The 13,599-nt window shown below is 45.7% G+C and overlaps 1 pseudogene; it reads left to right on the top strand.

The window, feature by feature from the left end:
• The first annotated feature begins 2,465 nt into the window (after positions 1-2,465).
• On the top strand, positions 2,466-3,180 carry LOC115643818 (annotated as a pseudogene).
• The last annotated feature ends 10,419 nt before the right edge of the window (positions 3,181-13,599 follow it).

Raw genomic sequence — 13,599 nt, 5'->3', positions numbered from 1 at the left:
TCAAACACAAAAGGATTAGAATTAAGTTGTGGGTTTCATATGGCTACAAGCCAGAAAATCACAAAATTTAGATTATATCCTTAACACTTACGCCATGGCAGCAAGAGACTAAGATTATGTCTACACTATGGACCTTACAGCAGCACAGTTGTACTGCTGCAGCTGCACCACTGTAAGGTCACACATGTAACTGCTCTGTGCTGCCGGGAGAGAGCTCTCCTGTCAGCATCATTAAACGAGCGCTGTTGGCTATGTCAGCAGGAGAGCATCTCCCACTGACAGTGCTGTCCACACTGGCGCTTTTGTCGGTGAAATTCGACTGTGGCTTCTACCAGAGAGGAAAGTCTCTGGGCCATTTCCTGACACACATGGTGAATCCCTCAGGCGAGCAAGTCCGCCAATAAGAGCAGGACCCACCAAGGTACAGGAGGAACTTTGTCACAGTTGCCACAATACACATACATGACTCAAAGGACAGCAACTACCAACTTTGGTTTACAATTGAATAGTATCAAATACTGAATTTAGATTATTATAGAGCAGTACACCTCATATTCTATCAATACTTTTCTCTTACTGATAAAATGCAAGCTTATGCCCTTCATTCTCACTTGTGTGCTAGGATGCAGCAGGCTTCCTTCCCTCACCTTTCCCATACCAAAGGAAGATATTTAAATTGGTGGACTGCTGAAATGAAATCAGTACTCATTCAGTCATAATGGGATTTACACCATGTCCTTGTCATTGTCCAGTCCTATAAACAGATTTCCCATCTCAACTTGTGAACTAAATTTCGTTTTCTGGATCAGGTTAAAGCTCTATACGTAAGCACACATGATTAGCCGTGGACATCCCATTTCTTATTTTTAAATGGAAGAACTGCTACCATTGTGTATTACAGTAACCCCTCACTTAACGTCCCTGCAGTTAACATTGTTACGTCGCTTATCTATTAGAGAACATGCTCGTCTAAAGTTGCACAATGCTCCCTTATAACATTGTTTGGCCTCTTGCTACGTCCACTGCTTGGAGAATTCTCTGGAAGAGCAGCCCATGCTTGTGGGGGCTTGGAAACCAGAATGGGCTGGCAGCCTCCCATCAACTCCCCTCCATCCTCTTCCTGCCACAGCACCTCCCACCCATCAGCGGACCCCACGGATCAGTGCTTCCCCACTCCCTCCCCACGCCTCCTGCCTGCTGCAATCAGCTGTTTCACAGCCTTCAGAAGGCTGGGGGGAGGAGTGAGGACACGGTGAGCTTAGGGGAGGAGCAGAGGTGGGAAGAGGCAGGAGACCTGGAGCAGAGCCAGGAGTTGACCACCCCCTGGCACTTTAAATTGGTGCCTGTGCTTGTACGTAAGTCGCAATGGGGGAAGCAGCCGCTGCTGCTGCTCAAGGTGCTTCCCAGCCTAATGTGGCACCTTCTGCCTCCTTGCCTGCCTCATTGTCTAGAGCGGGCTGTGCCTGTGTGGGGTAAGGCATGGGCACCTGCCAACTATGTTTATAAACATACTCCACATGCGCACTACCCCACAGCAATTCCCCATCACTTTATAGCCCAGCTGCTGCCCTCTCCCCTGCTCGGAAATATAATGCTATGCCGAGCGCTTGCGGAGGCTCTGCCTGAGATCACCAGCTGCCTGTAAAACAGCTGCGGGGGATGCACAGCAGTGGCCTCACCTTGCTGTCTTGTGCCTGCCGACACAACATTTCATCTGCTCCCCCCCTTCGCAGGCGGGGGGGTAAGAATACAGAGGGCGGCAGCCCACCCAAAGCAAGTTAATAGCATTCCAGCAGCTGCCTCACTCTAGCCAAGGGGAGAAGTGTGTAGGGATGCACAGAACCTGGCCCTGCTCCCATTAAAGTCTGCAAAACGCATGGAAGTTGCATCTCTCTGCCCCTGCATGCACACAGCAGGGAGGAGCACATCCCTGCAGCAAACATTATTTTCCTCCTCTTACAATAGTCACAGCTACACTGGCTGCAATGCTGCCCCATTGCTGAGTGAATGGTTTCTATGGGAGATACAGCAGGGCCGGTTTTTCCAGGGCACTCTGGAAGACAGGCCTTTGGTCTTACAGAAGGGCTCCTGTGAAAGTAAGAACCTGCAAGTGAAACTGACTCCGTAACTAGTCCTAGCCTAAACCCACAGGGCTTCCTGATTACCATGGAGAATGACATGGGTTTTTCCAGTTCTTTCCCTTTCAATAATTGATTGATGCTGCACGACCCCAATGACTCCAGGCTGAAGGGAGTGAGGAGTAGCACGTGCATGCGCCATCCAGAGGAGGGAGTGCTGTGCTCCTGAAGGCTGGGATAGCATGGGTTCATCATCACCTTCAGGGAAGTGTTTGCAACCACTACCATGAGTCTATTGTGTCTCCTCCCTCCTGCCTCGATCAGTGCTGCCTTGTAGAGTATGAGGCTATATTAACAGCATGTTAAACCTTTAGGACTCAGCCAAGCACTAGTTCATCATTTAGCAGCAAGGCATTCCCCTGGGAAATGTCCCACCTGATATTAACACAGTTGCTTTAGGAGACGCTCATGAGCAGGTCCTCAGACAAACCTCTGATTAGTGACTGCAGGGAGATTTGGGGAAAGGGAAGCTGCTGCTAATGTGCATGAGCAAGAAACAGAAGGGGCTCAAGGAGCTGACATAGGACATTTTTCCAGTGGCCCTGTGTGAGTCCGTTTTAAATGTAATGGTGGAGGGCTCATTGTGATTGTACTGTACAGTATCACGCAGCATCATGAGTCAAGAACACCCAGCAAGTGATAGTAGAGTGCCTAGCAGTAGCTGTACCACTAGCAGTAAGAAAACCATTAGTTTGGGTTCTAAATTAGACGTTTTAAGGCGTTTTGATACAGGTGAGCATGCGGTAAACATTAGCATCATTCTAGGTCTTACTCTGCCCACTGAGAGACAATCTGCAGTAATGCCAACAAGATCAGGGCTAGTGCTCAGTGTGTAACATGGCTTAGTGCTACTAAAATAAATCGATCAAGAAGTAGTTTAATGGAAAACATGGAGTGTCTTCTTTCAGTGTGGACAGAGGACCAAAACAAGCGGAACATACCTCTAAGTTTGCTAGTGATACAAGCTAAGGCAAAAGGTTTGTATGACAATTTGAAAAGAGACCATGGTGAAGAATCACAAAGAGAGAGATGTTCACAGTAAGTCAGGGACGGTTTGATTGGTTCAAGAGGTGGCTTCCACCTGCATAACATCAAGATGTCCGGTGAGACAGCTAGTGCTGATACTGCAACAGTTAAAAAAATTCCCCGACTATCTCAAGAAAATAGTTGAGGAAGGCAGCTATTCACCTAAGTAAGTCTTTAATGTCGATGAAATGGGCCTCTATTGGAAAAGGATGCCCGAACAGACTTACATTTACCGAGAGAAGACAGCACCCGGATTTAAAGCAGCTAAAGACCACCTAACCTTGCTTCTAGGTGGAAATGCTGCTGAAGACATGAAGATGAAACTGCTGACAGTGTACCAATCAGAAACGCCACAAGCTCTCAAGGGATTTTTAAAGGAACACCTTCTGGTCATTTGGAGAGCCAATAAGAAGGTATGGATAACCAGACCTATTTTTTCAGAAAGGCTGTATAGAAAGAATACTATGCCAAGGAAAATCTTGATTTTCCATCCAATCAACCTGGATGACTTGTGCGAAAACATCAAAGTTGTCTTTTTGCCACCTAACACTACATCACTCATCCAACCCATGGACCATGGAGCCATTGCTGCATTTAAGGTGTATTATTTACACCATACTTTCGACCAGCTCAGAGGCACCGATGGGAAAGGCAAGCCTATAATTCGGCAATTTTGTTGTGATAACAACAACCTGAAGTGCATCAATAACATTGGTGAGTCCTGGGCTGAAGTTACTCAGGCATGTATGAATGGTGTGTGGGGGAAGTTGTGGCCTGAATGTGTCAATGACGTAAAAGAATTTAAAGATGTTGTCTATAAAGAAAGATATCTTCGGCTTGGCCAAGAAAGTGTGTTTTGATGAGGTGGAAGAAGCTGACCTTACACAGCTTCTGCAATCATATGGAGAAGAGCTAACCAATGAAGATCTGATGCAACTAGAGGTGATGAGAGCAATGGAAGGAGGCGGCCAAGAAGTAAAAAGAACCAACCCTTCAAAATTTGACTGCCAAATGTTTTTCTGAAGCTTTCAAAATGATTGAAGCTAGCTTGCAAATCCTTAGTGGTGGTGATCCTGACAGAGAACACAGCTCCAAAGTGATGAGGGGAGTTGGTCATGTAATTAATTGCTATAAAGAAATTTACCAAGAAAAATAAAAGGAAAGCAAAACAACAATCTCTAGATGTGTTTTTTCAAGTTGGAAAAGTTCAGCAAGAACAGCAAGAGGAGCAGCTGGATGATCCACCCTCTTACTCCGCCAATCACTGAACAGCGCACTGATACACAGGTAGCCTCCCACCAACAGCACAAGAAGAACTCCACATGACTCCTCCTGAGGATCGAAATGACAGCCTGGACCTATACATTGAATGCTTCCGCTGGCGTGCACAGGCAGAAATCGTGGAACAACAACATCGCTTGCCTCACAACCTAAGTCGTGCAGAACGCAATGCCATCCACAGCCTCAGAAACCACCCTGACATTATCATCAAAGAGGCTGATAAAGGAGGTGCTGTTGTCATCATGAACAGGTCTGACTACCAAAAGGAGGCAGCCAGACAACTCTCCAATACCAAATTCTACAGGCCACTTCCCTCAGATCCCACTGAGGAATACACTAAGAAATTGCACCTACTCAGGACACTCCTTACACTAACACCGGAAAAAATCAACATACACTTAGAGCCCTGACCAGGGTTATTCTACCTACTACCCAAGATCCACAAACCCGGAAATCCTGGACGCCCCATCATCTCAGGCATTGGCATTCTCACTGAAGGACTGTCTGGATATGTGGACTCTACTCAGACCCTATGCCACCAGCACTCCCAGCTATCTACGTGACACCACTGATTTCCTGAGGAAACTACAATGCATTGGTGACCTTCCAGAAAACACCATCCTAGCCACCATGGATGTAGAGGCTCTCTACACAAACATCCCACACACAGATGGAATACAAGCTGTCAGGAACAGTATCCCTGATGAAGCCACAGCACAACTGGCTGCTGAGCTCTGTGCCTTTATCCTCACAAACAACTATTTCAAATTTGATGACAATATATATCTCCAGATCAGTGGCACTGCTATGGGCACCCGCATGGCCCCACAATATGCCAATATTTTTATGGCTGACCTGGAACAATGCTTCCTCAGCTCTCATCCACTCACGCCCTTTCTCTATCTATGCTACATTGATGACATCTTCATCATCTGGATCCATGGGAAGGAGACTCTGGAAAAATTCCACCACAATTTCAACAGCTTCCACCCCACCATCAACCTCAGCCTGGACAAATCTACATGGGAGGTCCACTTCCTAGACTCCACGGTGCAAATAAGTGATGGTCACATTAACACCATCCTATACCGAAAACCTACCGAGCGCTATGCCTACCTTCATGCCTCCAGCTTCCATCCCGGGCACATCACACGATCCATTGTCTACAGCCAAGCACTGAGGTACAACCGCATCTGCTCTAACCCCTCAGACAGAGACCAACACCCACAAAATCTCCACCAAGCATTCTCAAAACTACAATACCTGCACAAGGAAATAAGGAAACAGATCAACAGAGCCAGACGTGTACCCAGAAGCCTCCTACTGCAAGACAAACCCAAGAAAGAAACCAATAGGACTCCACTGGCCATCACATACAGTCCCCAGCTAAAACCCCTCCAACGCATCATCAGGGACCTACAACCTATCATGGACAATGATCCCACACTTTCACAGGCCTTGGGTGGCAGTCCAGTCCTCGCCCGCAGACAACCTGCCAACCTGAAACATATTCTCACCAGTAACTGCACACTGCACCATAGTAACTCTAGCTCAGGAACCAATCCATGCAACAAACCTCGATGCCAACTCTGCCCACATATCTACACCAGCGACACCATCACAGGACCTAATCAGATCAGCCACATCATCACCGGTTCATTCACCTGGACATCCACCAATGTAATATACGCCATCATATTCCAGCAATGCCCCTCTGCCATGTACATCGGCCAAACTCGACAGTCTCTACGGAAAAGGATAAATGGACACAAATCAGATATTAGGAATGGTAATATACCAAAACCTGTAGGAGAACACTTCAACCTCCCTGGCCACACTATAGCAGACCTTAAAGTGGTCATCCTGCAGCAAAAAAACTTCAGGGCCAGAGTCCAAAGAGAAACTGCTGAGCTTCAGTTCATCTGCAAATTTGACACCATCAGCTCAGGATTAAACAAAGACTGTGAATGGCTTGCCAATTACAGAACCAGTTTCTCCTCCCTTGGTTTTCACACCTCAACTGCTAGAACAGGGCCTCATCCTCCCTGATTGAACTAACCTCGTTATCTCTAGCTTGCTTGCAGATATATACCTGCCCCTGGAAATTTCCATTACATGCATCTGATGAAGCGAGTATTCACCCACGAAAGCTAATGCTCCAAAACATGTTAGTCTGTAAGGTGCCACAGGATTCTTTGCTGCTTTTACACCTCAACCAAACTTCACAATCATCACAATATTAAATTGTTTAAATTGTTTAAAACTTATTCTGTATATGTATATAATGTCTTTTGTCTGGCAAAAAAAAATTCCCTGGAATCTAACTGTCCACCCATTTACATTAATTCTATGGGGGAAATGGATTCGCTTAACATCATTTTGCTTAAAGTCACATTTTTCAAGAACATACCTACAATGTTAAGCGAGAAGTTACTGTATTTAGGATAGTTTGAGGAATTGGCAATGTGAAATCCACCGGAGATTCTTTTTCTATTAAATAGGAACATCAGGAATGACACGCTCAATACAGAGCTTAAAAGCAAAAAAGCCTTTTACTGAACAACTGGTCTTTGCAGGAAGCCCCCTGCTTTTCCATTCAGTGGAGTTATAGTACTGATACACGATTACTTTCAATATCAAATGTAAAACTGAATTTGCACTTAGTAAATATCTGGGCTTCTTTGCTCAGGTGAACTACACAGTTTTGCAACAGGACTCTACATGGACAGATTACTGGGCAGCTCTGAAGTTTCTTTATTAGTATGTAATATATCACAGGGAAAAATTGCTCTGTACATAGGTCGCAGTTATCTGGTGAGCTGTGCCTTAGACCCCTGTTTAGCCCCTCTCTAGTGCACCCCTCAGATGACTGGCCCGGCTCCCAGTGCCTCACTTAGGGTAGAACCCTACAGTCCTACCACTCTTCACTTGGATCTCTGAGTTGCAGTCCTCCCCCTCCCAGTTCCCAACCTCGTTACCCCAACAGACCCAAAGGAGTTCAGCACTTGCAAGCCTTTTCCTCCAGGAGCCTATGACAGTGGCTGACTAGCGACTCAAAAACAGCTTCTTCAGAACAAAAATTTTTTTTATTTTCATCAACAGGTACATAGCACACAAAGGGTTAACACAAAGCCTCCTATATGCGCATTCATTTCCCCTTTCCTACACCTTAATCTTTCCTTGCAAACATTTGAATTGCTCTGCCCAGCTAATCCCTCTCAGGCTGGGGGAAGCGGACTGTCTTGCTCACAGCATGCTTTCTCTGTCTCTGCATCTCCTGGCATGCCTATTCACTCTCACTGACACGCCCTGGGTAGTCCCCTTCTTCCCAAGGCCATCATCAGTAAGGTTTAGGATCCTCTTTGATCCTTGGCTTAGCCTTGTTTGATTCTGATCCCACTCACATGGGAGAATCAAGCAGAATCATTAAAGGAGAGGGTTTGAAGAAAACCATGTTGAACCTGAGTTGAAGCAGAACATCTGGGAGGAAACGTGTGACATATGTGAGATCTAGGAAGCTTCAATGGGCTATTTATTATATTGAGATGGGCCAAATGCTGTGAATGTCAAGGATTAGTCAAACTTTGGCATCTATAAATGTTTTTTGTGTCATTGTGAGCTAGGGATTTTATATGAGCTCCATGGAGGAGGGTTACAAAACTTTCCGCAGGAGCTAAAATCAATGGGGCGTAATCACTGAAAAGCCCAAGACAGGTAAACTCCTCCAGAGAAGAGCCATCTCTGGGGGGAATTACATATTCTGGCTCAGACTGGGTTCAAGAGGCCCAGCAGACAAAGATTTTGGGCTTTAAGGACCAGTCTAGGCTGGCCAAGGATCTCTCATTTAGATCCAAAAACTGATAAGATAGTAACCAAGAGGGCAAAGCCCACTGCAAAGGTTGAAGGATTGAAGTGTGCCATGGTCTCCCTTTGGAAGATGGGTGCTCAGCAAGCTTAACATGTGTGGAGATTGTTTTATACGCTTTCTCTGTAATGCTTTTGTGCGAAAATAAATGTACTGTGCTTTGCAAAAGCTGGCTGGTCATTGATAACCTATCATTGTCCCTGAGATAGAGGGCAAAAAGCAGGTGCTGCACTAAGGTCAGACCTGCTGGGATAAGCACAGTGAATTGCAAAGGGACTGTAAGCCTAAATCCCTGGTCTGAAGAGAAAGGGACATAGGTCCCTGCCCAGAGAGGTGATGGCTGGGGACCTCACACTTAAAGGCAACATCCCTGGAGCAGACCAGAGAGGGAAAGAGGTGCAGTTAACCTCGAATTGAGATATGGTATCTTGAGAAGCAGTTGGAGATGCAACTCAAGATGGTTGGTGTCTGGCAGTCCCTTCCTCCAAGTGTTTTACAGTTACTTACAAGTTAAGCTTCTGACCCTGGAGGTGGAAAAGCTTTTACAAAAAAAAAGCCTAGATGTTTTGAAAATGTTATCCTCGGTGACTCAAGTGTCTAAGTCTTTTCTGAAAATTGAACTTCAGCTCTGAAACTCACTTAGGTGCTTTTGAAAATTTTACCCATTGTCACAAGACTTGTTGCCTGGAAACTCCGGTTAGTTTCCCAGAAAAAAAATGCATAGGTGGTTATAAAATAGCATTCAAAGTACACAAGAATCATAAGTAAACAGTCAATACATTCTTTCCCAAGATGTAGGTAAGGTTTTAGAGCAATATTTAGACAAGGCATGAGAAAAAAGGAAGCAAAAATATTAGTTTTGATACGCCACTAAAGGAAAGCTAAATGGCAAATTAATATACATTAGAAGCTTCCAGAAAACTAAAAATATTTGACAATAACAAAGTGCTAGGTCTGCACACGCTAGTTATGTTATTGCTGGGCAGCTCAGAGCACTGTTTTGAAATTCCATCAGTTTGCCTTGTTTACACAAAGATGACTCAGATACTGCTTTACTAGTGAAGAATAAAGCAGAACAAATTTCAAAGACTAAGAAAACAGAATAGCCCAAGACCTAAATAATTAATATTGCCATTTCAAGAACTTCCCTCTTCCCACACCTTTGTGCTGCGTAACATTAAACTCTGCTTTTAACCTCCATGTTGCTGTCAGCCAACCAACCCACAAGATCTACCCCATGAAACTTCTGATTCCCAAAACAAGCTCTCTTCCTCTCCTGTTAGTCTCCCACCCTTCAACTTCCATTCTGATAACACAGCCAGTCACTTCACCTCCTACCTCTTCATTTGACCTTAGTTAACTCAACTCACCAATAGCCAATAAGGCTATTATCTCCACTAAAGAACACTCATTCTGATCTCTTAATAGAGTTTACCCTCTGACCATCATCTCATCTCCTTTAGCATTGCCTACTCCTCTCTTGGTCACCAGTCCATCTTTACCAGGATATCAACTCCATTATCATCCCTTAGTAATCTTCTTTCAGAACATTACTTCACAGTGCCTCCCTCAAATTCGCTCGCCAATGATGAGTCATTTACTCCTCTTGCCAGTACACTACCTACTCCAATTCTCAGACAGACACACTATTTCTGTGGACCAACATTTTTTTGCCTCATTCACATTCCTAATTTAATGTCATGGTTTTTCCTCTTGCCTTCTCTCCATTCCCAATCTCTCCAGCTGTTCCATTTACCCCAATTCCCACCCAGTTTCTCACGACCCCGAACCTATGAATCCTCCCTATTTTCCCCTCACCCAAGCATCATTCTTTCCCCTCCCTCCACTCCCAGTTTTTAAACACTATTGACTCTAGCCAACAATCCTATTTCCCCATTCTTCCCTGCACCTGTAAAGCTCATTGAACATGCTGTTCACAATCACGACCTCAACTTCCTTACCTAACACTCACTCCTGATCTAACCCAGCTTCCACTTTTTCCATTCCACAGAAGATATTGTCACAAAGGCCACTAAGAACCTCTTCCTAGTTAAGTCTCAAGTCCATTTTCCTAACCTTTCCACTGACAGTATTAATTACTTTTTCTCTCACATCCTCATCTCCTAGGTTTCTTTCTCTCTGACTGCTTTTTCAGCCTTCCTTTGGTGGCTGATCCTCCTCTCCATTGCCCTTCTCCATGGGAGATTGTATGGTGCTGCCACTTGTTATTTTTGGGCAACTGCATCCAATCACACAGTTCCCCATTACCTAGGCTATTATCTACACTGAGAAATCAAATCTTCTGCTCATCTGATTTTCCCGCCCTCTGCTCTCTTGAATATTGCATGCAAAGCAGTTTGTCAACAACTGAAGCTCAACATAGACAAAATTGAGGTGCTTTTTCTTCCTTATACTGGCATTAGAAAAGTTTCAGAGAAGGGCAACTAAAACGATTAGGGGTTTGGAACGGGTCCCATATGAGGAGAGATTAAAGAGGCTAGGACTTTTCAGCTTGGAAAAGAGACTAAGGGGGGGATATGATAGAGGTATATAAAATCATGAGTAATGTGGAGAAAGTGAAAAAGGAAAAGTTACTTATTTGTTCCCATAATATAACAACTAGGGCCCACCAAATGAAATTAATGGACAGCAGGTTCAAAAGAAATATAAGGAAGTTCTTCACACAGCGCACAGTCAACTAGTGAAACTACTTGACTGAGGAGGTTGTGAAGGCTAGGACTATAACAGGGTTTAAAAAAGAACTGAATAAATTCATGGAGGTTAAGTCTATTAATGGCTATTAGACAGGATGGGTAAGGAATGGTGTCCCTAGCCGCTGTTTGTCAGAGGGTGGAGATGGATGGCAGGAGATGATCATAATGGTCCCTTCCGACCTTAAAATCTATGAGTCTATGAGAGAGGTCACTTGATCATTACCTGTTAGGTTCACTCCATCTGGGGCACCTGACATTGGCCACTGTCAGTAGACAGGTAACTGGGCTGGATGGACCTTTGGTCTGACCCAGTATGGCCATTCTTATGTTCTCTTGTATCTTCTCCATCATTCTCCATTATTGTCAACACACGTGGTTTCTCCATTGCCAAAGTCTGCAACCTAGAATGACCTTCAATTCCTCTCACCATATACAGTTGCAAACAGATCTTGCCTTCTTCCCCAAAGTATCTAGAACCCACTCTCTTCTTTTCTGCACCAATGTCATAATCACCCACCAGGACATCTACAACTTCCTTTTCTCCAGTTATCTTGACCCCACTCACCAAAATCCATCCAGCATTATGCCTCTAAAGTCACCTTCCAGCACTGACCAGAGGAATCCGCTTTGAAACCCATTGTTAGCTCATTGTCCTGTTAGCAGTTTCAATATTGTTCTCTTTCAGAAGGCCTTCCATACTAACTCTACCCTTATCTCCTATGCTGTGTCACAAACTATGCTATTCTTGATGCTTTTTTCCCTTCTGATGCCCCCTCCTCAGCATCTTTCTTTATACCTCCCCATGTATGGAATGTCCTTCTAAAGCCATTTTGCCAACCCAGCATACATACAAACCATCAACTTCCATTTAAATCCCTTCTGAATAGTCACTTCTACAATTTCTCCTACAAGTTAACATTACATATGTATAAATAAATGCAGTTTTGCACTTGCCATTGTCAATACCAAGTAATCACACGATTATATTGTTGGAGCTCATGTCCTCCTACAGTCCTGTTGTTTTGTTTCCCCATCACAGGGGAGGCTGGAAATTTTACTGCAAGCTGTTCATGGCAGGGACCTCTTCTTTTACAGGTCACAATAAAGTTCCTAGCACATTCTTGCGTGATGGTAAAAAAAAACAAAAAACCTTAAATTACTGATCATGAGAGGCAGGAAAAACTCCTTTAATGTCTCAATAAAAGGACACAGAAAAGACGGTTACTCACCTTTGTAACTGTTGTTCTTCGAGATGTGTTGCTCATATCCATTCCAGTTAGGTGTACGCGCCGCGCGTGCACATTCGTCGGAAAACTTTTACCCTAGCAACTCAGTGGGCCGGCAGGTCGCCCCCTAGAGTGGCGCCACCATGGCGCTCCATATATACTCCTGCCGGCCCACCCGCTCCTCAGTTCCTTCTTGCCGGCTACTCCGACAGTGGGGAAGGAGGGCGGGTGCGGAATGGATATGAGCAACACATCTCGAAGAACAACAGTTACAAAGGTGAGTAACCGTCTTTTCTTCTTCGAGTGATTGCTCATATCCATTCCAGTTAGGTGAATCCCAAGCCTTACAAAGGCGGTGGGGTCGGAGTGAAATGTGGCAGAATAAAACTGCCGAGCCAGAGGCTACAGCCTCTCTTGACTGCTGAACCAGGGCATACTGCGAAGCAAAGGTAAGGACCGAGGACCAATGGAGCTTCGCGACAGGTCTCGTGGGTAGAAACACGAGCCAGCAAGGCGGCAGATGAAGCCTGAGCCCTGGTAGAATGCACGGTGATGTGGCTTGGGGAACTATGAGCCAAATCAGAACAAGTGGGGATGTCTGCCATCACCCAAGATGAGATCCTCTGAGAGGAAAACAAGCAAGCCCTCCCTTTGGCCCGCTACCGGGGCAGAGCTGGGGCACCTTAGGAAATGATTCTGTCAGCACAACATAATGCGAGCACTCCACAGATGTCCAAGGAGTGCAACGGTTATGCCCATTGCGTTGAGCTGTGGGTAACATGAAAGGCCAAAACACCTTAGGGAGGAAAGCCGGGTGCGGTCACAACTGCACCTTGTCTTTGTGGAACCTTCGTAAGAGCTCTGATCTCAGAGACCCGTCTGGCCAAGACTAGGTTGAGGCCCCAGGGCGGGGCTGGGCGGCGCACCCGAGGGTGCAAGCGCTCCAAGCCCTTGAGGGACCTCGAACCCATAGAGCGTGGGACACTGAACGTCCATCTTAGCCTGCTGGAAGGTAGGGACGGCTGCTGAGAGTATCCTCAGCGATGATACCGCCAGATCCTGCCGCTGAAGGCCAGAGGCAGGCCAAATAGAGGGGATCGAGACCTCAGCAGGAGCAAGATCGAGCGTACTGCAGCTGTAAAGGAAACGCTTCCACCTGGCTCGGTACGTTGACCAGGTGGAAGGCTGCCTGTCACCCCAACTCAGGTACGCAGGAGCCACCGTGAGGCGAAGAGGCTGCAGGTCCGAGTGACGAAGCCTGTCATTGCCCTGAGTGATGAGGTCTGGGCTGACAGGCCGAGCAACGTGGTATGTCAGTGCTGCCTGGACCACTCTGGAGTGATCATGAT

This window comes from Gopherus evgoodei, chromosome 1 (assembly GCF_007399415.2).
Source record: "Gopherus evgoodei ecotype Sinaloan lineage chromosome 1, rGopEvg1_v1.p, whole genome shotgun sequence".
Classification (NCBI taxonomy): Eukaryota; Metazoa; Chordata; order Testudines; family Testudinidae; genus Gopherus; species Gopherus evgoodei.
The sequence above is the reverse complement of the archived record's forward strand: the minus strand, read 5'-3'. Positions and strand labels throughout refer to the sequence as shown.